At 36.8% G+C, this 27,161-nt stretch overlaps 1 protein-coding gene across 8 annotated transcripts in view; it reads right to left on the bottom strand.

The window, feature by feature from the left end:
• BBS9 (Bardet-Biedl syndrome 9) overlaps positions 1-27,161 on the bottom strand; it is a 276,456-nt gene that overhangs the window by 74,269 nt on the left and 175,026 nt on the right. Inside the window, exons 23-24 of one of the 8 annotated variants that reach the window (XR_014884014.1) lie at positions 10,259-10,442; positions 9,340-9,613 (exon numbers count right to left, since the gene is read on the bottom strand). The exons of the other annotated variants lie outside the window; for them this stretch is intronic. The gene's annotated coding sequence lies outside the window, so the exon portion shown is untranslated. Of the gene's footprint in view, positions 1-9,339; positions 9,614-10,258; positions 10,443-27,161 lie in introns of those variants that run through there. 8 annotated transcript variants of the gene reach the window in all.

The raw sequence follows: 27,161 nt of genomic DNA on the forward strand, positions 1-27,161 counted from the left end.
GCAAGGCTATACTGGGCAGCAAGCTGGTTGAGCCTATCTTCAGAGCTTTAAACCAAATTTGATGAGGGAAGGAGATGTACTTCTGAGTGACAGAGAAGGGACAAGGAACACTGTCACTTTAGGAAGCAGCTGGAGAAAATCTCATTTTGTCCTAAAGGAAACTGGGAGGGCTCTGCCAAGGAGGTAATGATGCATACAATGGTGAGGTCCTGTACAGCCTGATCTAGTTAGTAGTTGGCAATCCTGCCTATGGCAGGAAGGTTGGAACTAGATGGTCTTTAAGGTCCCTTTCAGTCCGAGCCATTCTATGATTCTATAACTTCTGCCCAATTACTATCTAAATAACACAATCAAAAATATATTAATATAATGGACTGCATTAGGAAGGCTTATTACTACGACTTAAGTAACACCTGATAGCCTGCATCCTGCTACTATTCTAAATAAGAAAGAATATTGGTTTTGGAGTGCATGGTTTAATTCTGCTTTCTTATTGTTCAGAAATCAGAATATTTTAGAAATACTGGGTATGCTGCATATACAGAACAAGAATATTTTCTGTGCACTTTTGCCAACCAAGAAAAAAATTATCTGATGTAGACATTAAAATCAATATCTTCTCTTCATATTTTATTATCCATCTCATCTAACATATTCATAGACTTATTCCTGCATAACATATAGTTTAGAACACGTGACATTTTTCATCTACAAAGCTCGTGCTGTACCTAGTCTCTTCTTATATTGACAGCATAGAAAACTCTCTTCCTGCACTAGTGCCATATGAAACTCAATCCTTCTCCATTGCTTTGTTTTAGAGAGTAAGAACCATCACCCTTGTCTTCATATCTCTCTCAGATACCATTTCCTCACATTACGTATTTCATTGAATGTTTTATGAATGTTAAACCATTTTCAGACTTAACACACACACAAAAAGCCACCATAAAACTCCACTGGCTCTTCAGTAAAGAAACTTGCCTGATCTGGTGTCATCTTGATCTGATCTTTTTATTAGTATCCTCAATCTTCTCCCTCAACTTACAAATAAAACATTTGAATTTTAAAAAGTCTCTTAAATCTTTTTGTAGGCAAAAAGTATTGCAATCCATGACTCCTGCTTTATACAAAAAATAAAAAAAAAATTAAAAAGGAACTATTGTTTCATTTGTTAGGAGTAGGTAACATCACTCTGTGGGCTCCTTGTAGAGCTCCAGCAGTCATAAAATGCCTTTGTGCAATGTATTAACATTCCTCAATTTTTTTTGAACAAGAGGAACATCAATATTAAAATTCAGGAAGCGGGAACCTTCATCCAACCAAAAAATTCTTCACAATGAGTTATGTTTGCCTTCTATGTTAATAAAAAGCCAATATGCATAATTTATGGAAGCTAGATACCAAACATTAAAAAAAAGTCACAAAGCCATAGGAATTCTTAATGGGCAAGTCTTCACCATTTAAATTGATCTCGTATACAATATTTTTCTGCCTGATTTATTACGTTTTACTTGAATAAGTTTGACTTTGCAATGATGCTTATACAAAAATTCTAAGGAGCAAAAGAATCAAGAACCAATAACAGTCAAAGAAATGAGTGGTCACAAAAATGACAGCTTGTAGAAGACTCCATTTTCTCCCAACTCCATTATTTGGTTTAATACTCCACTATAAAGCAATGCCCCTTTCACAAAGTTGGATTCTGAGATTTTAATTGCTTGTTGGCTTTTATGCTGCTACTCCTTAGTACAAAGACTTTCTGCAAGGAATGATGTTTCACCAAAATAACTGTCATTCTCTTTTTAGAGCGACACAGAAAGGTTTCTTCCAGAGTCAAGAACCGAAGAAGTATTAGAAAAATTATGAAAGATCTAAACATCAAGAGGCCACAAGCATCAAGAGGAGCATTTTCATTAGCTCATGCAACTACAAAGCATATATATACATCTTTTGTACTTTTTCATTAAGGAGATTGTATAACAAATAGCCTATAGGAAAACAAGGCTACCAGCAGAAAATGTTTCTTCACTCTGTTCCTTCTTCTTATACTGGTTTATCATTTTACAGTCATGCACTACATGACTTTTACAGCTGATATCCTTCTCATCAAAATGTCTGGTTTGATTTTGTACCTTTGATAGAAAGATTTAAAGATATTCATTAATTGATATCATCAAAACTAGTAAAAAGAAATAGAAGAGAACTAGTAAAAAAAACTTTTAGAGATCAAGAAGTAACTAGGGTTTTTACTAGGCCACGGTTGTAATATGGGTGGGTGCCCATGTTCTTGACTAGGTTATTAGAGATTTTTAAAGTAGCTGTCATAAATATTATGCAACTGTAAATTAGTTCTTATTGACCAGTATGCAAACAAAACCCATTAAAAAAAAATTAAAAAGAAAACAAACACAGCAACAAAGAAAACTGATGGAAAAACGCTTTACATTCATTTCCTTCACATTTTGCGATTTTAAAATTGCATTAAAGCAGCATTTCAATGTAAAAACAAGTCTCTTCCTACTTACCTACTTTCCTCATTTTGACTTTTTAACACCACAAAGAGAAATACAACCTATACAAAGAATATAGTTCTTCCTACAAAAGCTCTTTCTCAAGTTGGCTGCTAGAACACGATTTAACACAAAGGTTCTTCTGCAATACTTCCATTTGCTCAATAGTAATTCAAGATATCAAATGTCTTGTTAAACTGACATCTTTCTATTTTTTGGAAAAGTTTACAGGGAAGAACAGTTTTGGACAAGAATAATTAAGACTGAATGTAAATGTGGCACAAGAAGAAACATTTTTTGATTTATTATCAAAAAAAGTCTTGCCTTCCATAGTTCCTATATGATCCAAATATACTGATGATCTTATTGTAATTAAGCTGTCACCGCACATACACTGTTTTCATCACAGGACTAAGCAATTAGAAATTGCTAAAGGCTGAGCTATTTACAACCACCATCCTCTTCTCTCTTTTTTTTCCCCTTCCCTGAAAGAAAACACTGCAGCACTCCATAATTGCTTTACAATGTCTATTGTGGAAGATTTCACAAGGAACATAAAAGTTTGTGTGCAGAGCTGTTGTCTGTAAAGGGAGTTAGGTTACAGATCAACAAGCAAATTTTACAAGAATTTTCACTGTCACCAAGGGGGCAGTTTGTTTAACCCTTTATCAGTAAAGCTTTGCCACAGGAATACAACAAATTTCCCATTTCAGAGAGTTTTCCCCTTGCCTATCCCAACAGTTTCACTCTTCCACAGAAGTTTCACCAGTCCTGTTGACTTTAATCTTAGATTCCTGCTAATGTATTTCTCGATATCTTTTTTCTTAATGCTGTGTGTTTTGAAACATTGCCCACTCTTTAGCACTTAGAGAAATGCGTGTGAAAAAAATATAATTACAAATATTCACCAAAGATACCAAAGAAATGAATTTGTTCCCAGTTTCTGAACAAAAAATCAAATTAATCCCTACAGTAACTCAGTGATATTGGTCCTTGGCCTTATTCTTTGAGGAAATTACTATTCCAGTACACACATCCCAGAAACATCCTCTCTCATTTACAGACTCTTACACGGCCTTTAAACTTTTCCTCGTGGCATAATCTTTGCAACTAAAATAAATTACTACAAAGATCCCATCTACGTGGGTACTTTATTAATGTTATATGTTTATAGTGTGTTTATAAGAAATATCTTTAAACACATAGGGACAATGCAGAGTGACCACGCAACTGTGGAATTCTGCAAATAACAGAAAAATCAAGAAAGTAGCTTTAGGGTCTACTGCAGTGTATGGAAAAGTAGAGGAAGAGAAGGAAAAGCAATGCCTCAGCATTGCTCAGAGTTCAGGAACTGGATAGGGAAAGAAAATATTTGACCACTGATCCCATCCCACTCACAATAATCAAAAGCAAAGCTCCTATTAGGAAAAATGACATCGGATCAAGCTTTTCATGAAAAGGGATAAACTTCTCTCAGGGCTCTCACTCAGAGATTACTACTGAATGGGCTCAAACATATGCTTGTAAGTCTTCCTGAAAACACCATCTTGGGTGTATTCATAAACAAAGGAGAGACACGCAGAAGATTTTCCTGAATCAGACCTCACATGAGGAAAATAGCAGCCAGAAAGGCAGAAATGAATGGCATTGTAACGGAGAGAAGTAATATAATCTCCTAGCCAGATTTAGCTTCTTGAAATAAGGAGACAAATCAGATAAATGGCCAGTCTTCAGTGAATGCAAGTTTTACAAATCCTTTTACTGTGCCTTCATCCATTTACTCTTTCTAGCTCTGATGCTGGATTTACCCTTCCTGCAATCACAATGGACAGCAAAATAAAGTGAATATTATAGGTTATAATCTGCAAATGTTTGCATTTTTAAGGGATCTCCTTTGACAAACAAACCCAATTACAGCCTGACTCCTATGCTCCGTTGCTAGAAATGACTAAAAGTTTGAAATAATTGAGGAAAAAAAAAAACAAAACACCAAACCTTAAAATAAACAATAAGCAAATGAGACACAACAGAACATAATTTCTGAATGGGACTTCTCTGAAAGATCGGTATGATGAAATAACAAATGAAAAAATATAATATAGGAAATATTCCATGATTGTAAAAGAATTGATAAAGTACCCAGCTTCCAAATACTGTTACAGGAAAAAAAAAAAAAAAAAAAAAAAAAAGAATGAAAAATAGAAAGGGAGAGAGTATGATTATTACTTGGAAATATTAGAAGATTGTATCTAAGCAAGCTTATAAAAGCTTTGAATCTTCACCTTGAGCAGAAGAAAAATCTGAGATTTTAAAAAGAAAAAAGGTAAAATACTGAATTCTCTATACATAAAAGGACATCTCAAAACATTACTGCAGTTCTCAGAACTTCAGCTTCTTATGTGTCCTCAACTGTCTACCTATAGGACAAGAAAGAGATTGTCAGAAGAAATAAGAAAATCATGCAACCAAAGCCAATGTTCTTAGCAAGGTATTTGTCAGTGGACACCAATACCAGGTGCAGAAAAACCACCGAAACATTTGGTTCTTGGATTTTATCTTCTGCTTTGTACACACTCTACAAACAGCCAGCTGAACTGAATGACTAGCCATGCTAACACAAATGTCTCTGATTAAAAAAGCATCCTTGAAGTCAGAAAAACCTCAAAAACCAGGAATTAATCTTCTGGAAGCACTGAAAATGACTTCTCTTTTTCCACAGCTGATAAAAAGGTGACTTAATAGAACACGCGCTGTGTAATGTGAGGTGATCTAGCAAGAAGATCATGACAAACATCCCATATATCATTATTTTCTGGTGTGTGCAGACTTTTTGCATTAGAAAAATGCAATCTCCACTGTACTATATTTGCAGCTGATTATGTTTCTAAAGCACAATGCAAATTCTTAGAAGTAATAATATCTAGAAAGCAAAATGAAGCTAGTGACCTTAGAAGCCCTCCAAAAATGTTAACAAACTTGCCACACGTCCCGTTCTTAGCACAATCCACTTTAAAATAAAACCAATATTTGCAAAGATTCTAAGAAACAGTATTTATATAGATTTAGCAATATAAATGGGGATTATTTATCGTACACACTGCTAATTTGTATTTTCTTATCTAAAAATGCCTGAGAAACAAAGTGCATCAGAACAGCACTCAAAATCACCATTCACCTGAATGCATTCTGCAGAGGAAGCTTCCTCAGCACCATGGAAAATAATTGGATATCATGATTCTGGAAACAATTCTCCTTTTTTCAAGAGATAAGCTTTATAATTTCATCTTCACCTTAAAAAAAAACGGAGCAGTAGCTTCTGAAAACCACAGAGCAGATAGCTTACTGAACCACACTCACATTTGGGTGAGATCCTAGATACACTGCAGTCAATGGGGAACTACTCCGAACTGCTGCAGGGAAGGAAGCTTTAGCCCTGTAAAGTATTACCCCACACACAGTTCCACTGGTCAGCAGCAGCACAACAGCATCAAGACTGGTAGAAACGAGTTGTACAGCTTCTCTCAGTTCTCAAGGGAAAATAACTATTTTTATTTGGCCTGATGTAAAATTTTAAGAAAATTGTTTAGACTCTGATGCTTAATTCTGATCCTGACCTTCTGCACGACCTTGAGTCTATTTCAGAATCAATATAGCTCAGGTCGTCCTGTACTGAAATGAATGTAGTACAACTCCCCACCTCTTTAAATCTTCATGTCACTCAGATGAAAGGCATTCTGTAACACAAGTGCAAACTCTTATTATTTATTAAAAGAGATATGCACCACAGGCCCACAGGTCTCTCTTTACCTTTAAATCTAATAAGACAATTATCAATTAATGACCACATCAGCTCTATTAGAAATATAAAAGCAATATAAGCACGCCTTTGCCTGACCAATCAGCCATCTTCAGCAATGAGATGCACAATTTTATCTACTTATCCTAATGCACCCTCTACTTCAGTAGATGCTAGCAGTCTTAAGAGGATACACCGAGGCTAAGCAGTCCTAATTCCTGTGGCTGGTATGCTGTCACTAGGGCTGAGGCACTCTCAGCTTTAGTTTATGAGCTACTCAGAGGTTATTGCAAAGACCAATTCTTACATTCAGGCTTCTCAACTCAGTGCAAACACAGGTTCAGATTTCCAAGCCAGCAGGCAGATCTAAAAAGTAAAATATTGTTTTAAGCTGTAAAATACTTATAGTAGCCACTCTATTAAATGTTATAAGAACGTACAGCATCCAGAGCAATGTTTGCCAATTCGTTTCTGAAAAAAAGAAAGGGAAAAAAAAAAAAAAAAAAAAGATTTACACTGACTTCAGTGGCACTATATCAAGAACGATGTGCTATTGGGATTATTGTATTTCTTACAACTCACTGCATAAAATTAGTACCTACATATGGACAGCAAAGTCTGAAAACACACAATAGTTATTAGCAGGTAAAATCAGCCAGCTAAGATTATTTCCTTTACAGTAGGATTGAAAGAAATTTCCAGGTTACTCGTGTAACTCAGTTCTTCAGTGTTGAAAGACCAGAGAAGTGCTTTTTCTGTTGTTGTTTTGCAGAGGTTTTCAGGGATTTTTATTTTTTTTTCTCTGTTTGTTGCTTGTTTTTAACATGGCAGCAAATTACAACTAAGGAAGAATGTATGTAAGTGACATTTTAATTTCCAATCACAAAATACTTTTTACAAAAAGGAACTGGCTATCCCTGAAAATACAAAGTACTGTCGAAAACAGTGGATTTGACAGAAAGACAAGAATGGAAAAAGTAGTTTTTAAGGTGGTGGAATTAAAAACAACCAATCCAAAATACAGCTCTTCATTTGTCAATTAATATTACAACATGCAGATGATTTTGAGTTGCAAAGAAAAAAAAAAGAGAAGAAAAGAAAGAGGCTCCCACACCCTAACTCCCTGCTGCACTTATTGTAGAAAAGAGAAAAGCAGATTATTTTTAAAAGCTGTAAAGGTACTTAAGTTTAAAACGGGTGAAATGTATGAGGCATGCACTAATTGTGAACCTAGATCTAACAAGAAACTACAAAGTCTAAAGGAAAATCAAAACTTCAAGACTCAGTGGAGCTGTTGGATAAATGGGCAGAGTTGGTCCAGACACTTCTTTTACATTGAACTTTGAAATCACTAGTTTTAATAGTTTTATAGAGGCTGACACTGCATCACTTACAATATCTAATCATACACAGAAAGAGTAACAAACAGAAAATGCAACAGAAATAAGTCACTGCCTTAAAGCCCCAGCTATCAATGTCCCATTGTCATCAACTGCAATAATTCAGAAGAGGAGCACTGGGATGTCTATCATAAACTACTAGGGAAAAAAGCTGTACTGCAAAGAATAAACCATTTATTTCAACAGATGCGTTTGTCTTTGTTACAAGTTTTGCAATACAACTGGATGGAGTAGTTCTCAAACTACCCATCTTTCCTCTCAACACCAACTTCTTGTACTGAATGATCTCAGAAATCTTTTCCAAGCTTGGTGATTTTTCTATGATTCTTAAGAAAGGCTCAGAATGCAAAAATTTTTCATTGCTAGCACCATGCCACAAGGCTGGAGTTTTACCAGGAAAAAATAGAAGTTCAAGTAGCATTACAATAGAAAAGAAATTTGCAGAGTGATTAAAGTACAAGCAGAGGGTTCACAGTCACAAACTGGTTTGCATGAACTGTACACACAGAGTCCCCATGGAAAGTTCTGCAGGAGCTGCAAATAGCTGCAAGGCCCAAAGCAAAGCCAAGGAACACTTGGAACTTCTGAGAAACTGAATGTCAACACAATATCATTTATGAAAGTATGCAATGAATTCTGAGAAGTTGCCCTGCAAGTCTTGGTCCAAGCAACGACTTTAGCAGGTGGCTTAACTGCTTTTCCTGCTACTCTTCTTGAACCAGTTCTATTTTGCCCGTAGAGTGAAAAGCAACAGCCAGTGTAAATCTCTTAATCCCTCACTCATGACATTTAAGCAGACAGCATAGTCATGAACAGTGTGATTCAGGTTAAATTCTCATTAAAGGACTTCCCTGCCTTAAGTTTTTTTCAGTGACAGTTTATGGTGCTAGCAGAAGAATATGATAGACAGGCAATGGGCTGGAACTCTGACAGGAAGCTGTCAACGGGCTTTTGCGAGCATCCGAGTGTTGGATGATATCAGGAGGTTACCCATCAACAGAAGAAAAATAATTTCCACATGAAAATTCTCATCTTTGGGGTCTGTATGAATTCTTGCTGGTGTCTGACATACTTGTTGCTTCAAATATTAGAGTTCAGAGGGGCTGAAGAACCCTGGACACTGCAGACAACAGAAAAGCAATCTGACACAAAGGTTACTGTTAACTAACTACTACTTTTCCTCTGTTTTGGAGCCAATAATTTCAAGTACATATAGAATTAATGCTGCAACTGTGTAGGAATGTATTTATCATTCAGATTGGAATGGCAGAGCAAATAGAAAGGGCTTGCACATCCAGAAGAACTGTTCCAGCCTTAAATTCGAAGTCAGCGCATGAAATAACCACATGCATAAATCCATTCCTGTTCATTCTAGCAGTCTGTTAATATTAAAACATTCTGGAAACCCATTGGCTTTGCCTGCCTGAATATTGCAATCAAAATGGATGACTGCTGAATTGTGTCCCCATGCATGTAGCCCAACAGCTTCAGTGGTTTAAGTGACATTATGAAGTGGGATGATTGAAAAACCTGCTCCGCAGTCTTTTGCGCAATAAATGTTAGACTACAAAAGGAGATGTTCTCATAATCGTTAGCTGGTAAAAAGCTGTTTATTCTCTTTTTTATTTGGCTGTGACTGCAACATCTGACGTAAGAGTTGAATATAAACGCAAGAAATTTCCACCCATAGAAGGAATTACTGAATCAGTATCATGAGTTTAGGAATATCTGTCAGTAAGGCTTACGCAATCATACAGATGACAAAATTCAGTCAGTTCAGGAATATCCCCTTTCATTATATTCACGAATATCCAATATATTGACATCTGTACTTAATACGTGAAGCGTGATGACTTAACAATCAGATGAGGCTTAAAAGTAAGCTGCTTCTACTGCATTCTACTTCACTAAAAAAAAAAAAAAAAAAAAAAGAACAAGTTTTGAAGCAAGAGGATGAAAGACTCAACATTTTTTTTACATACAGAGAATTCTTCTGGTTTCAATGCCATGCATCCTTCAAATTGCACCATTACCAAACATGAAGAAAAACACAAGCTATTTTAAGATATCTACAGAGTCTCCAATATCCATAGCTACTGGGGATACACAGAATGGACACATTTTTTGAAGTAAACTGGCAGGCTCATTTGTCCTTTTTTCTTTGCCACACATCACATTCTATCACAAAGTCTTCCTTTTAGGCTCCTTAGACACACAAGAAGTGCAGAATGGCTTGTTGAACACATGTACATAAAATCAGACCAGGCACACATCATTACTGAGAAGGACATACTCAGTTTTTCAAATTTCAAGTCAGTACGATGCACTACAAATCTTGCACCAACATTTTCAAAAAAATATATGTATAAAAAGTAATTTATCTGGGCAATATTAGTTACTTACTCAGACTAAATTTAAAGACAAATTATGTTGTTTTTTTTTTTTTTTTTCCAGTTTTGTCATGGAGGGTGTCACTCGTAGAAATGCACAGATGTTACAATCAAGCCTCAACCACATGAGTTCTTGCAACAGACTACAGCATCAAGACATACCTTGACTGTACAGCACTCCTTGAACTAACAGGAACAGAGACCTCTTCCTGATATAAGACCATAAATATAAAAACACATAATCTTGATGATAGTGTATAACGTAGGAAAAGATGAAAGCAGAGGATTCCTTTTTGGTATTTAATTCCAAGTAGACTATCAGTTCAGTAATGTATTACATATGCATCTAGAATGAAGAGACCATGATAGAAAGTTATACTACGCAGAGCTATAGAGATATATCAAGGTTTTCATTGTGTGCTTAATGCATCAAAAAGCATAGTTTCAGCTGTGACAAAAAGCCAAAGAACAGCTTGCAAAAGCTATTATCTTCAAGCTAATTTATGCTGCTCCATAAATGATTATGAAAAAAACAAACTATTTTTCCAATAGATCTTTTTGTTTATCCTCCACTATAGTTAATTTTTTTGGACACTGTATATGACCATAGAGCTTTTAAGTGCCTTGTTTTGAAATCCATAGGCCTACACAGCAGATCAGTCAGCCTAAATCCAAGTCTGAACTAAGATCAAAACAAAAGAGGTACAAGTTCAAAACCACAAGAATTATTAGTTCAGCTTGTCAACTATATTTTAATAGTTTTACAAGTCTAATTCTCAAGTTGTTGTGAAAACTAGCTGGCAAAAAGGGACAGCTATAACTTATCAGGAAAAAAAGCACAAAAAATGTAAGCAATCCTGAGTGATTCTCAACAGCTGCATTTTTAAAACAGAATAAGGATTGCAAATGCATAAACTCTGATGAAAATACTGATTTATTTTTAAGCATGCTGTACTTGGAAAATCATTATGAACCAAAACAAGGCAGAGCTCAGCAATGGAAAAGCTGAAAGAAATCCATATGGGCTTTGTCTTTTCACATTTTTTTCCCAGACAAATTCTGCTGCCCTCACCGTTCATTTCCGCACCCCCAAGTAGAATTTCCCTCCCTCTCTTGTATTCCTGCCATCTTCAGTACAGACCTCTGAGAAGTGACTCTCTCCATCAGCCCCTTGGAGCCAGTTGTCCATTTGCTTGTCATTCAGACCCTTCCCAAAGACCTATTCTCTAACACATCTTCAACATTCCACAGACATACACAGCCATGCATACATGCAAGATTAAAACTCAAATCCAAGAGAAATTAGGACCCTACTTGTGAATCTGGGCCTGAATGATCGGGCTGAAAAAACAAGAGACAACAATATAGTAGGTAATTTAATCTAAATTTGATTCTGCGTGATGGAAAGTCAATGTGCTAAAAGCTGAACTGGAATTTCAAGAGAAATTCAGAATACCTACTTAGGAATCATTAACTTAGGGGCTAAAACACCAAAAAAGTGAAAGTCTGGTCATGTGTCTATATAGTCTGGGGAGACAACAAAATATCTTCAAAATAAAGACTCCCTTATAAATAAATAAATACTTGTGCTTTGTATCTGTTGGAACAACATCTCTTCCTCTATCAAAAGGGAACTGCCTACCAAGCAACTGTATCCAGTTGGAGTGGATCAAGATCTGCACTGGAAAAAGGTGCCTTCATAAGAAGAGTTCTCCCTTAATGTTTCCCTTCTCCTACCTGAGTTTTCTTAAAATATATAGCTGTCAGGACCAAGTTTTGCTCTGAAGTAGCATGAGTGGATTTTATTAATGTTCACGAAATGTCCAAAGGATCAGGTTTTGCAAGGGACTTGCATAGCAATCAGATGCATCCCCACTGACTCGGTGAAATTCGGGGGGACCGAGGGGAACTTTCAGTCCAACAGATGTCACTTGGTGCATATAAGGCACGTGTAGGGCCAAAGCAGAGCACAAGCTCTCTAGTGATTTCTTACAATATTTGTTCGTTCCTTCTAAGTCCCTAAACACCAAAACAGGTGTCTCGAATCTTTCATTTAGAAAAGAGACACTGTGAAAGCAATCACATTTCTAGTTCAGAACAGCGTCATGAAGACTCTTTGTGATCTAATAAACAGATAAGTTGCTGTATATCTTCATTTGAAAAATAAATACCTAAGTTGCTCTTGGAAAATATCAGTCCAATGCATCATTTTCTGGTGCGTGTAATGACAAAACCCATTAAAAGCTTAAGACATGAAAATACCCCGTTATGTAAGGAAAAGAGATCATAACACTGGGTTTCTTATTTATTTTTTAATTTAAAAAAAGCTAGCTTCTGCAGACTATAGAATGTGCAAGAAAAAGATTTAAAAGAATGAGATTTAAAATAAAGATCTGAAATTAGAAAGTAAGAAAAAGAAAAATAGAGAGACTAGAAGAAAGGGAAGACAACAGCTTGTCTCAATAAGAAATTCTCTGTGGTATCTCAGCTAATATTTATCTGTAACTGCAGTCCCCCATTTCACTGTTCATGGCACTGCCTGTGTGAAACAAGCCAGCAATTGGCAATAATGCAGCCTGATGAATAATAATCTGCAACAAAGTGTTAGAAAGGAAGAATATTGAGAAAGACAATAGGGAGAAAGTAAATCCAAGAGAAAGCTGAAGATACAGAATTTGTTTTTGGCAACCTGTTTCTGTATCTCTGGAGAAAACTGCTTTCCAGCTTGGTCCAGTAAGAGCAACAGACATGCATAAACAACAGGAAGAATGCAAATTTTGGCTTAACACCACGCTCCTGGCTGGTGTGAAAGTGCCCTGACATGAGATGGGCAGCCAGCAGAGGCTCCATGGCGGGCAGCACCAAGCACAGCCTGGGAGGTTCTGGGAGATCTCAGCTTCTGCTGAAATAATTTCCAGGCACTCAGGACCAGGCCTCTGGTTGTCCAGTGCCAGATGTTACACAACAAATTCCTGGAACAAGCTCAGGATAGATGAGAAACGCTATGTTTAGTACAGGACATAATGGGTTATGAATCAGGCACACTGAAGACAAGAAGCTATTCTCTTTTCAAAAAGACGTACTTCCAACACGCATAAAACACACCAGTAAAACAGTGACTGCAACTCTGAAAATATCACTGCAACCATTTATTCCATTTAACACACCACCTGTATGACAGAAAATAGAAATATGTGAATGCAAATGGAAAGTCAAATTTTAAAGCAGTTAAATGTGCCACACACAGAGACCTTTTCATACAGCATTATCATCCAAAATAAGAAATGTCAAAGACTATAACGTCAGTGAAATCTACTAATAAAATTATATTTTATCAAGGCTAAATCCAGTGGAGACAGCAATAAAAGCTTGGTAAACAACATTAAACTAAGCTTCAGAAAAATATTAAAGGGCAAAAACTGAGTAACAATTTTTATTTTCATTTCTAACTTGACCATTTCGATCTAACGGAATTTTACTTTTGAAGTAAATTGGAGGACCAAATTAAGGGGTTTAGTCACCTAGGAGGTGCATGCAATCAAGTGGCTAGCTGGCTGTGTTCCAAAGTACATCCTGCTCTTAAATAGCAGGTATAAATTTGTCCCTACAGAATTAGAAGCCATCTTTCAAAAGCAACTCCTAGACTTGAGAAGTAACAGATTATTATATTTCGTGGCCAGAAGGCTTCTCCGTTACAAAGAAATTTGAGTCAAACAAACAAAATAATTTAAAGTGAGAAGGTGCATTAGTATCAGGTATGATTTTTTTTTTTTTTTTTTCAGTTTCCTTTAACTTGCTATATAGCTTTATAATTAGATCTGATCCAAGTGAGGCAAATTGATCCATACAAGTGAGCAAAGGAAAACTTGAAATGAGGCTTCTACTCTTTACTAAATTACTTTCTTGCAATATGCTCTGCTTTTGAAGCTATGAATATTTTTAGAAGTCTCCAGACAAGTTCAAACATATGCTTCTATTCAACTTGACCAACGTGAAGTAGAGGAGTAGCCAAAAAAAAAAAAAAAAAAAAAAAACCAACCCCAAAACAACACCATCCATCCCAAATTTCTGTTAAATCAGATCTATGGAATTAAACAGGGAGGCTCATTAATTATGGAGTCTACTCAGCTATTTTTCCTTCCTAGGTCTTCTTCTGACACAGGTTTTTGAACTTCTGCCCAAGTGAAGCCTGTGAATCATTTACAGCATTCACTAAGATAATTGAACATGGTAAAGAGTACACATATAAAAAAGATCTAATATTATAAGGAAAAGATACATGTTTTTTTAAATTGGTGGAGCAGTACACAATTGACCACCTCACAGTTAATGCTTTTCACATAAAATTCAAGGAAAATTAAATTGAATGAACTTTTATTTGCCCTCCTATCATTTTTTATTTTACTCTTGAGTTCAAAAAAAACATATATATGCTTCATTGAAACATAACATGAAACTACGGATTCAAGGTATTCAGTATTAGAACAGCTATGAAGGCTGAAATTTAAAATGGTTAGAACAACGTATCTTAAAAACAGCTCTCTAGTGGTAGTCAAGGACTTTGTCATAAAACACTTCCATGTGTAAAGAATAAGCAAAGGATAAATATTTACAGAAAAACTAGAACAAGAACACTAGCTTGGGCCTCAGTTCTGCAAACCACCTGTCTATGAATAGCACCACTTCTTACACAACAAACTGTTGTCATAAGTGTATGATCCTGCAGGATGAGATGAGAGAATGTAAAACTATACAAAATTTCAGATAAGAGAAAAGTGAGTTTAAAGGTATTCAGCCTTTGTGCTTTTCAGCCTTTGACATCATTCTGTTGAGAAGGCTTTGCTTATCAGGCAAACATCTAATGGCGAGTGGCCTTGAAAGAAGCATTTTTTCCAAAGATAATTTCTGTTTAGAGAAAAGAAAAATTGTTTGAATGAGTGGTTTTTAGATGTATAAACCTAATAAGACACAGCTGTACTTTTTCCTTGTCCAAATAAATAAATTTAAATCAGACTGAGAAAACAACAGTTAATAATCTATGAGGCAGAAAGGAGAAGATAGAAGAAGAAAAGCAGTTCTGATGACTGCATTTTAGAATGACCTTCTCTACTCGTGAACGTAAGAAAAAACAGGTAGATGTCACTCAAATGTGACCAACCTTTCAAATGGTTACTCACCTTGCCCAAACATCCACAAGCACGAAGAAACCAAAGGAAAAAAGTCAGCTAAAAAAGTGGGATTGCAGAGCAGAGAAGTTTGAGGCAATCTAACAGCCACAGATACCAGTAGGTACAGTTAGTCCCTTCCCTACATGAACTGATGATGCCTGCTTTGCAGATGGACATTAGAGCTGTACATGAACAGGTAGACAGAAACTTGACAAGTCTCACTTCTCAATCTTCAAGAGAAACAGATCATGGCTCTGGAAGCCAATGAACGAAACTCAGGCAAGGACAGCTTTCATATTAAACGATACCATGTAAATTGCATCAAGTCAGATCTATGCTAGAGATGCTCAGGAAAACAATATCCCTAGGGGGGAAAAAAAAATAAAATAAAATCTGGAAGGAATAAAATTGATTTTTTTCCTAATGAGAACCCTTGAAAAATCCAAACATGATGGAAAAAAAAAAAAAAAAATTGCAACATCCTACCTGCAGCATTCTAGAATTTGAGTAATCCACTCTTTTAAACAGCACATGACTCCTGAAGTCTGCTGAGTATTTTAATAAAAGTTCATTTCCTTAATGGGGAAGTGTAACATGATTTTGCACCTGAGGAGCAAAACAAGCAGCTACCTTCAATGCTATATCCAAGTGAGGTTTTCAAGACTTTACTGCTTTTGACTAAATTTCCAGACTATTCCTAAATTCCTAAATTTAATCATCTCATTTTTGTTACCTACAGTGAAGTACTCGGGTCTATACATTAAAAAGATGGTGCAGTCTGTGACCTCATTAATTTCCGTTCTGCTTTTATCACAGATGTATGTGCTGAACAAACATAAACCTAACTGTTGCACAGAGACCAGCCTAATCTGACTGAGGAACCACCACTGTGCATCCACAAAACAAAAAGATGATCAGTTTTGCCAAGTTTGTTTCGTAATCTTGTATGAGAGAAGTCATAGCGGACAATAAGAGGTAAACTAACCCTGTACAAAGGATACCCAGAAATGAGTTTTAGCAAGAAGACACATCTTTGGTTTTGCAAAAGCTGATCACAGATCATGTAGCAATTGCATTTCAGGTATTTAGAAATACCTCTTACGTTTGATTTCACTGACAAAGACAAATTTTGCCAGCTCTTCACACAGTAACATAAACTTTACTAGAGAATAATGAAATCTTCATAAACTCAAACTGCTCCAAAATTCATAAAAAAAATCCACCTGATACACCTGTGACAAAGGAGCAGTATAAAGTACTAATAGATGCACAAAAGAAAATTTTCTTTAGTTCTCATAATGTAACATTTCCTATTCCAGTAAGAGAAAAAATGTAAACAAACAAACAACAGCAACAGCACTCCTATGTAAGGTATAGGCAAGGCAAATACTGAGATTTGAGATGAAAATAAACTCCTTGAGTTTACTTGAATGTGGGAGCACAGAAATACACTTTGTACTTTCGTGATCCATAACAGGAAATATCCAGTTAAGAACAGAACTGGAAAACCAAATACTCTAGATGAAAACCATTGCACCTGCAAGCATTTTTTCTATAAGTATACATTCCATTTAAAGCAAAAAGAGCATTGCCAGAATATGAATATATGAATAAGAAGAAACCGATTACAAAAATCTTGACTCCAAAACATGAGCAAAAAATTGAACAGTACGTTTTGACAATTCCGTTGCCAATATCATCTACATAGATTGTGTGCACCTACATTAACTTTTGTTTGGAAGAGAAGTGAGTTTCTGAGGTTATACCAACTTTCTGTGCTTAGATCTATGTCATGGAACAGTCAGAAACAATAAAGATGAGCCTTCTTTTAGATGAAGCAACAATAGAAAATGTAACTTCAATCACTAATGGAGTTCATTGGACCGGATTAGAGAAAGTCAGAAGTAAAACACCTTGAAATATAAGAGTTTGATTAGATGAAGCCCTTGATGACTAGGAAAAAGGCAATGTTGCATCCAATTTTAAGAAGGCTAGAAAGAATGACCAATGGAACTACTGGCCTGTCAGCTTCACCCTTGTGCTGAGTAATATCACAGAACTGGAAGCTCTGCTAAGGCACACGGAAGAGAGGGTGGTGATATAGGATAATCAGCATGGCTTCATCAAAGACACGTCCTGCCTGACCAACCTAGTAGCCTTTTATGATGGTGTAACTGTAACAGTGGACAAGAGCCACTGATGTCATCTATCTGGATTCCAGCAAGGCCTTTGATTTTGTTCCCCACAACATCCTTCTCCCTAAATTGGAAAGATATGGATTTGATGGGTAGACTGTTCAATGGACAAGGAACTGGTTGCAAGATCATACTGAAAGAATGGAGTCACCAGTCAGTGTATACATGGAGATCAGTGATGAGTAGTGTTCCTGAGGGCTTAGTACTAGGACTGATGCTCTATTACCTTCATCAGTGACATCAACTGTAGGATCAAGTGCACCCTCAGCAAATTTATGGATGACACCAAGCTGTGTGGTATACTTGACAAACCTGAGAGACAGGATGCCATTCAAAGAGACCTAAACAGGCTCAAGCAATGAGCCCAGGAGAACCCTTTGACATTCAACAAAGTTAAAGTGCAAAGTCTTGCACCTGGGTCACAGCTACTCCTACTACCAATTCAAGCTGGCGGATGAAAGGACTGAGCACAGCTCTGCCAAAAAGGACTTGGGGAATACTGGTGGATATGAGCCAGCAATGTGCCCTTGCAGCCCAGAAAGTCAACGATTTCCTGATCTGCATTGAAAGAAGCATGGTCAGTAAATCAAGGGAGGTGATTCTGCCCTTCTACTCTGTGCTAGTGAGACCTCACCTGGAGTACTGTGCAGATGTGGAGTCTTCAGTACAGGGGAGAGACAAACTTTAACAAGTGTGTCTCCAGAGGGCCACAAAAATTATCAAAGAGATGGAACACCTCCCCTATAAGAACAGGCTGAGAGAGTTGAGGTTGATCAACCTGGAGAAAAGGCAGCTCTGGGGAGATCTGATAGCAGCTTTTCAATATCCAGAGGGTGTCTATAAGAAAGAAGGGGACAGATTCTTTAGCAGGGTCTGTGGTGATGAGCCAAGAGGAAATTATTTCAAACTAAAAGAGGAGAGATTTAGATGAGAAATAAGGAAAAAGTTTGTTATGATATGGTAGTCAAACACTGGAACAGGTTGCCCAGAGAGGTGGTAGATGTTCCATCCCTGGAGACACTCAAGGTCTGGCTGGACCACAGTCTGAGAAACCTGATCTCGTTGCAGATGTTCCTGTTCATTGCAAGGGAGTTGGACTGGATGATCTTTAAGGGTCCTTTCAAACTCAAATGATTCTATGATTCTATCAAGTTCTTAACAAACTCTTTCCTTCCACAGACTTTTTTTCTGCTCTAGACTATTTAGTATACTCACTAGAACTGCTATTTAGAACACAGAAGTTATCCTTACTGTACATCCATTTAACTACTACCAAATTAAATGTATAAGAAGCACTGAGAACTTCTTGTTACCTCTCCCTGCTTTTTGGCACCTCAACTTAACACAGCAATTAGTCTCCTGAGCACCAAATGGACAGAGGTAACCTGCAGATGCTATATTTCTATAAGCACAATAAAACAGCATAAGCAGCATTGATCCTCAGTAGTCAACTCCAGTTTCCCAATCCTCGTATTTTACCTTTCCAGGACTGCTTCAAACATTTTTTCAGCTGTGCAAAGCTGTTCAGGGAACTGCTAAATGTGTGTGTATGGCATGGGAAGTCCCAATGCAGACACATTCAGGTATGAGTGCCTGAGTTCAGAGTTTCTCCCATTTCCCTGTGGTTCCCTGCACAGCAAGCAGCAGCACTGTGCTGTTACATGCAGGCAGCAGGGTGAAACCCACAGCCATGGAAAAAACATGGGTATCTTAATCAGTTCTACACTTAGTTCTTCAGAGAAATTGGCTTTCTTCAGTGGCCAACCAGAAGGTGAGGCTGATGAGGTGAAACAAGTGATGAAGCTTGAAACAAATGCTTGCTTTTTCAAATGCTGAATTACTTTGTTAGGTGCCTGAGGGAGGCAGACAAAACGTAGCTCTTTATGCCTGATACAAAGAGCATTTTATTAAAAAAGAATGTCTACCAGTGGTATCAATAGCCTTGCATACACTGCATATATCTATATACTACCATAGAGCATATAGTTACGATAGAGCAACCAACAGCAATCAAATCAGTTCAAGAAAAGATGTCATCTACTTTCTTGATGGTGAATACTGAGGTCAGTGGAACAAAAGTCTGACATTTGGATTCACTGGAGCCAGAAGAAACCTGTTGTCCGTTCTTCTCCTTTTATAAATGCTAGGAATCTGGTAGGGATGACATTTGGAAAAGGCAAAAGTCTGCTTCTTTCTAATTCAATTAGGTCAATAAGCTGACTGTATGGATAAGCATTCCAATTAAGTATCAGTAGTCCTAAATAAGTCTCATACAGATCTCAACAGGGAATTCAAAGCTACACAGGCACAAACCTTCACATAACTAATAACATCTAAAATAACTCAGAAATTAATTCCAGAACAGATTTAATATGTTCATAATTTAATAAGACATTTTTGTTCAAAGGTTTGATGAATGAAATGTAAGATATTGGCAGCTTTGCCTCATTCCACTGTTGTGAGCTCGGTCAAATCATAGGGACAGAGGAGGGAGGACATGTAATACAAGCCACATAATGATGAGAGTTAGAAGTATCTTATGAATATGGCTAGCACAGTTTTCATGATTACACTGTATGCTTGGCTAAACAAATACTTGAGTTCCAAATGTACAACTTAACCACACTACAGAGCTCTGCAGATCCTCCAAAAGGTCAAAAAAACCCTCATACTTTCCTATTCATATTCCTTTTCTCTTGAATTAATCTAATCAGTCATATTTGTAAGCAAAACTGAATTTTTTGTGTCTGGTGTTGCGTTGCCAGAGCCAGCAACTTCCACTCCCATCAAGTGTGCAGCAGATAATCAGTCACTATTTTTTCTCTCTCTATTAAATATATCATTTCTAATACATCATCTAAAGGCCCCACAATGAGTTGAAACTGCGTGGTAGAAATAATGAGCAGAATACCAAAATTATAAAGTAGATCTATCTTGACATACATTGCTCGGTAGAGTTGGGGAGCAGACACTTGAATATGATAGTCACTGTCAGGATTTTGCTACTTAAAACCCATCATTTTAATTTCTAGGATTTGGGAAAAGAATATTTCCCTGTAATGCTATTAGTCCTTCATTGGCCTATAGTACCAAGTAGTATTGGTAACACAATACCTAGACAAGATTCAAACCTACTGAGAATCCATTCACAGTGCATCAGTATTTAGCCTCTGGATGAATTAACTCCATAAGTATGTCTTATCTCTGTATAAACAGGTGAATTTTCAACATTAATTCTAAAGCACTGCTAAACAGCAGGATAGCATTTATAAAAGGCTCATCTAATGGCAACACAAAAGACTGATATTCTGATCTCACTTAGATTAACTTTAAAAGAGTCTGAATAGGGCATTGTCATCACAAGCTGGGCAAGAGAAATGCTGAGCTGAGCCAATACCACAACTACCTGGGCAGTGCCAATGTTTTTATGACACTCATCATCAACAGAGCTGAGAAAGCAATTTATGGCTGCTACAGTATTAGTGTTATGCTGTTCCATTAGTTAAGGTGAAACAATTACCAAGACGTTCCCTTTTCTATTGGTCACAAACCTGCATTGGAAAACAATGTAAAATTTTTATAAACTTCTCAAGTTTAGCTCAATACGAGACAAACTGCCTCATGCTGGAAGAACTCTAGAAATACTGCCTCCAGCTTCTGCTGGGATGGCAGGTGGAAAGAAGTATCAGGTATCACTGGGCAAACGGAACAGAAATGAATGTCAGGCAGATGTTTTTTCTCTGATGATGCACAAAACACGGCAGTATATCTTGTCTAACCAAAGACTCCTGAAGAAAATGCTGTGGGGTACTTTACATACCTGTAAAGACAGCAGGTCTCTCGGGATCTCCCTCATCATGAGCCTGCTAATTCCACTTCAAGCAGCGCCTGCCAAGAACAGTCTCCCTTGAAACTGTTACTTATGGCAAAATCAGGCAGCATGCATTACTTAATGGACATAACAGATTTTAAAACCCATCCTCTCTGTTGTAAAAACAGAGGTTTTCTTTGTTCTGTTTTAGAACAAAGCACACCACCATGGCTCTGCACTGACAATAATGCATACGTAGTAAAATCAGTCCACAGATCTCAAATGTACATCTCAGAAATTCAAACAATCTCCATTCTTCTGTGGTAACTGATAATGATGAGCACTCTTGAGACACCTAGTTTCAGAGGGTTAGTTGAATATTTCACAGTTTAGGATTAAGGGAAAAGAATGCAAGAGGAAAGCCCTGTTCACTGTACACTGCTCTGACATAGAAACTGAGTACTTCCAAGAGCCGGCAGAGAAGAAATTACAAACATGTGCACTCATATTGCCTTTTAAAAATAAATTAAAAAAAAAAAAAAAAAGGGAAGAAGGGAGAAGGGAGAAGCATGTCATGGTTGTATCTCCCAGAGCTACAGGACAATAAGTAGGAAAAACACGGAGGAATAAAAAGTTTAGGAGTGAAGCCACAGATAACTCAGAGATCAAATAAGTGATGGCAAAAAAAAAAAAAAAAAAAAATTGTGTTTGAAATATAACAATTCAGGTGGAAGGCTTTGAGAATTAAAGAATATTTATCCTGTATTAATTTTTTTGAATTAACTTTAGTCTGCCTTTCCACAAGTGTATTCTCACTCGTTTGCAGAAATAAGTCTGAGCATGCTGCCAAGTTCTCTGAACTGCCAGCAGCATATATACTTAACATTTCAGTTGGCTACGTTTTGGTTATTTGTTAACAATAGCATTAGCTAATGTTATTGCTTCTGTTCTGTAATTTTGTAAATGATCCTCTAAAATCTGACTGTAGGGAGCAAATAACAAAAATCAATTTCATGCACAAACCCAAGGAGTGCTTCTAGGACAGCTTGTGCTGATGTTCACATTGCCCAATTCATGGCTGCCTGTGAGCAAACTCCTACCTGTATCAACATTAGAGCTCATTTGTTCTTTTGGAAGAGAGTTCAGAGATGCTAATTGGCAGATGTCTGCTCTTCTTGGCATTAGTAACTGACAGACACTGCTCCGTATGGGAGGGAATGGACTTTGGTAGATGTTCACCTAAAGTCTTGCAGAAATGAATCTGAATTTGCAAGAAGAAACAAATGAGTAGTAAATATGGATAAGGCAAAATTCAGTTTGGGGAAAACACTCTCTAATCATTCTCCAAATTAATTACATCTTGCATTTAATTTAATGACTCTTCTCTATGAGTAACACAGCAACTTAAATGCTGCATATGATCGTTCGTTTAAATTTGGAAACATCCTATTGCCTAATGAACTTCAGACCACAAAATCAAATAACAGAATATGCAAGGCGGCCCTGATATCTAGACAGGACATCCAGCAGTCCCAATCACTTCTGCCTTCATAACTGTAAATAACCATAAATATATTCTGCATCTCTATCAAACAGTATAAGCCATGCACTGAAAATTATTTATTAATCTCCAGAAAGAAAACCAGGACTCCAAGATTAGAGAATGAAAGAAGAAACTGGGAGCAGAAGGGGAATCAATCCAAAACAAAGATGATCAACAGAAAGAAAAAAAAACAAAAAAACCAACAAATCTGAAATATAGATCTAATGGGTTACCAAAGGACAGCTGGATGCAGTCACTGGAAAAATAAATCAGTTTTGGCTAAATGGTGTATGTTTTCTAGTTTGCCTGTGCATTGAAGTGCACTATATAGGTCATTATTATAAATATCAAATAATGAGAATCAAAAAAAAAATTTTTTTAAATACTTGATGTGACACGCTACTTTAAGTCAGTGTATAATTCTCAGATATCAAATGAAATTTAATAGGGGTTCTGGTGTTCTTGGATATTTTTATTTTTTTAGTTTAGTTACATTTATTGCATTACATTGACTATCAAAAAGCTCCTCTGAAAAAAATCCTTTTAACAAAGGGAAAAGAAAAGAATGAAGGGTAATTTAATTTTAGACCACTCAGATTGATTTCTAGTCCATGCTCAGATGTCTGGAATTCAGCCAGAATAAAAACTGTATTTTAGGGAAAATGAACTAATACAGCCCAAGAACAGTTTATTATACTAAAGTTTAGCTGTTGGCTATAAATATTCTAAAATGTTAAAACTGCTGCTCAAGGGTATTTATATGTTGGCTTAGCTTCGTGTTCATGATGGAGCCTTGACCTATTCTCCATTTGATGAAATCAACAAAATGCTAACAAGAATAGAAGAAGCAGCTGTCCTAATATGACATTTCTATCAGGCTTACAACCAACTTTACAGCGAGAAAGACCAAATACAGTTGATATAGAAATACTGGAGGGTGTTTTCACTTTGCCTACTGCTCTCCCTTGTGAGTTCAGTGAGACTACATAGACTTAGCAGTGCATGTGCTTAACAACATTTTTGGATTAGATCCTGTGTCCACAGTTTTCGAGCTGCGAGAAAATTGCCAGGAAAGAACATAAATGAATTCTGGCACAATGCACTGAACACAAGAATGAAGAGGCTCCCCATTATAAACAAACCACCATCCATGGTGGCATAAAAATAAACTAGTTTTCCCAGCAATGGCTCGTTATGCAACCAAACTGAGAGTAACTTTGCAGTTCCACTTAATAAAGCATAGCTCACAATTTATAAAATCTGAATACTGTTCTGGGTTTTTTTCTTCAGTGCTCCTGTAAGGGTTCTGAATATACTTCAGCTGTTCTGGTTGCAAGGTACATGGCAGTGTAAGCTGGGCATTCGTGTTTCCTCTGTTCCCATCTTTCTTCTTGAACCAGCTTTTATGCTCCTGCAGTTGTGTAGTGAATGATCCAGGGAGCCGATCAAGTCAAGAGCTAGGATGCTATTTCATATTACACTTAATTTCATATATATGGCCAGCTGCCAAAATTGATAGTCACGTTCTTCTCCATATATCATAATGCACATACCAATCTCCTCCACAGCAGTACTAGCAGCTTTGCACGTGTAAGCCCAGTCACAATTTCCTGACCCCACAAAATAATAACCTTTCCTTCTGGTGATGTAACCATAATGAATAAAGACTAAGCTAAAAAAGCATCTTTAACTGCACTTGAAACTTGGGGCAAGGTTTCAAACAGTTCAATTCCCTGGTCATACAAACTGTAGTACCAGCCCTAGTGAACAGAGAAAGAAAGTTGCCTCTGCTTTATTTTCTCTTCTTCCCACCATCACTTGGTTGTTGGGAAGAAGAGAAGATGAAGTGATGGCAACAGCATTAATTTATGCCATAGCTCATTCTGCTATGACCAGTTTTGCTTTAAGTTAGCAAGAGAACCTAGCTACTACAAGCAGCCTAGCTATACAAAAGTTACATTTTGCAATATGCTGCGAAGAACAGTTGCAGTGACTGCTTAATGTCACTTGCAAATGCTTTTAATCCTCCATCACAAATAAAAACTTTGCTGGGCTGTGACAATAAAGAACTAATACCTTTTAGATGTGGAACATTTGGTGTATTTCTGGTTTTCTCACATTTGACTGTGCTATGTTCATCTGTCTCACTTTCTTAGCTTGTTTTTCCAATTCGCAGTGCATCAGCTCAGGTGTTTGCAGTAGAAAACCTCTACTGACTACCAATCTCAAAGCCACAAGTTGTTAGTACTCATGTACATGAAAAAAAAATCTGACAATTTCTGGAATATTAAAAGCACCAGAATAAAGCTACACAAGCAAAAATTTCTAGATAAACAGAGCCACAGAAAAGCTCTAACTGCATATATTATTTGTATTGCTACAATTTTCTTGAATCTGATCAGAGATCAAATAATAAACTGAGTTACAACATTTTGATAAAGATACTTTCCAGAAAACAGGCTTAACTTTTCATTTTCACATAGTCTTCAGGGTTCTAATACATAGCCAGAGTATTGCACAATGCTCCATGGTCCATCATTCTGCCCATGACACCCAGGGTAACGAACTCGGTGAAGACAAATATATATTACAACAATCTATCATCCAAAATCACACATTAAATTCATTATTAACATGAAAGCAAGGGCAACCTTTTAAAGACAACTAAATTAAGAATTCAGATTTGATTAAATAATGGTTTTTTTTGCAGTCTTACTAAAAAGAAGATATAAATTGAATATTAAAAAAAAAAAAAAATCTGGCCTAACTGGTGACACAACAATTTTAACTCCACTTATTCAGGAAATATAGCAAGTTAAGTAAGCACAGGGTTTCTTTGGAGGTCCACCTCATTCTGTGCAGCAGCATGCAGTGTAAATAACCTATTGCTGATAAAAGCAAATGCGTTCTCAGTCAGTGGCACAGCACATTTGTTTTAAGGTTGGCAGGAAAGGAAACAGACCTAGTTGTAACATCAGTCCAGACAGCACATCCTGTGTTGCTGAACATTTTGGAAGATCTTTTACTTCCACCCATAATACATAACCATAGTCTGTGTTTGTGAATATAAGCTATTTTGCATCCATCACTCGTTATTGAAGACCTAAACTTAGTAAGCTTTATACATTGGCTTACTAACACTAAAGCGTAGGCATTGACTTACTTATGCAATCAAACTAGCATTGTTTAGGTCCAGAGTTTTTCTGGTCTTATGTTCCAGCAGCTATTACAAAATTCCAGACTGAGATTGTTTTCCATTCCCTTCACTTGAGCCTCATATCTTACTTTTGGAAACTTAGCAGTAAGCTTAATACTAAATTGGTAAGGGGAATATGGCAGCCTCAGGAATGGAATTCCTAGAACAGGTGAACAAGTAAATGCAAGGATACTCTGTGGAATATGACAACACAAGAGTAACCTAGAGTTAGAACGTACTTAGAGATGGTTGATAAATATTTGATAAGGCAGACAAGGACTTCCATAGGATAAGGAATGAATACTGCCTTGCTGGAACTGTTGATTTTAATAAAGAAGGCTTATATTTTGCTGCTGCTGCTTGGGCATTTTGTGGAATATAATGCAATATATCCTAAAATAAAATGTTTTGTCCCAAGATATGCTGCTATTCCTTAAGAAAGTCATCCAAGCACTCTCTCCCATCTGTTCTTGAATTACAGTGAACTCGCATCGGTTATTAAAGCCTAGTATTTTTAATATTGTTATTGTAACAGATGTGTGCCACAACCAGAAAGGGTCAGAAAACCTGCATTAACCATAGCCTAATTTACTGAGTCATAAAATGCTTCCTTCAGAATTCTCCAGTGAAGTTTGAAATACAGGACACTTTCATGTTTTGAGGACAACATAGTCACATGTATTGCATCTCATAGATGCAGGTGATAACCTACAAATCAATAACCAAGGAGTTTGTGAGAAGCCATCAACCACGATAGCTTTGACAGCGCACTGGGATAAAGGCCCCAGAAGACCTTCCTATTAAAAGCAGAATGTGATTGCTTGTGGATTAGGCATACGTTCACACTGTGGGCCTGTCTCGTCATCATTAAAAAAGATCTGTGGAAGAAACAACTTCTATATGAACATAGAAATGTGCTGTCCTTGTTTGTCCACCTTGGTCTTTCACATATTAGCATTTTGAATGGCATAAAGAAGCACAGGCCCTGTTTTGGTGGACTGGTTGGTGACCCTGCACATAGGAGGGGGGTTGAAACCAGATCATCATTGTGGTCCTTTTCAATCCAGGCCATTCTATGATTCTAGGATTCTTTTACTACCACATACAAATCATAAAATGTATGATAAAAATCTTAAGTGACCGGTTTTAAGA

This window comes from Meleagris gallopavo, chromosome 6 (genome assembly GCF_905368555.1).
Source record: "Meleagris gallopavo chromosome 6, MGAL_WU_HG_1.1, whole genome shotgun sequence".
Taxonomy (NCBI): domain Eukaryota; kingdom Metazoa; phylum Chordata; class Aves; order Galliformes; family Phasianidae; genus Meleagris; species Meleagris gallopavo.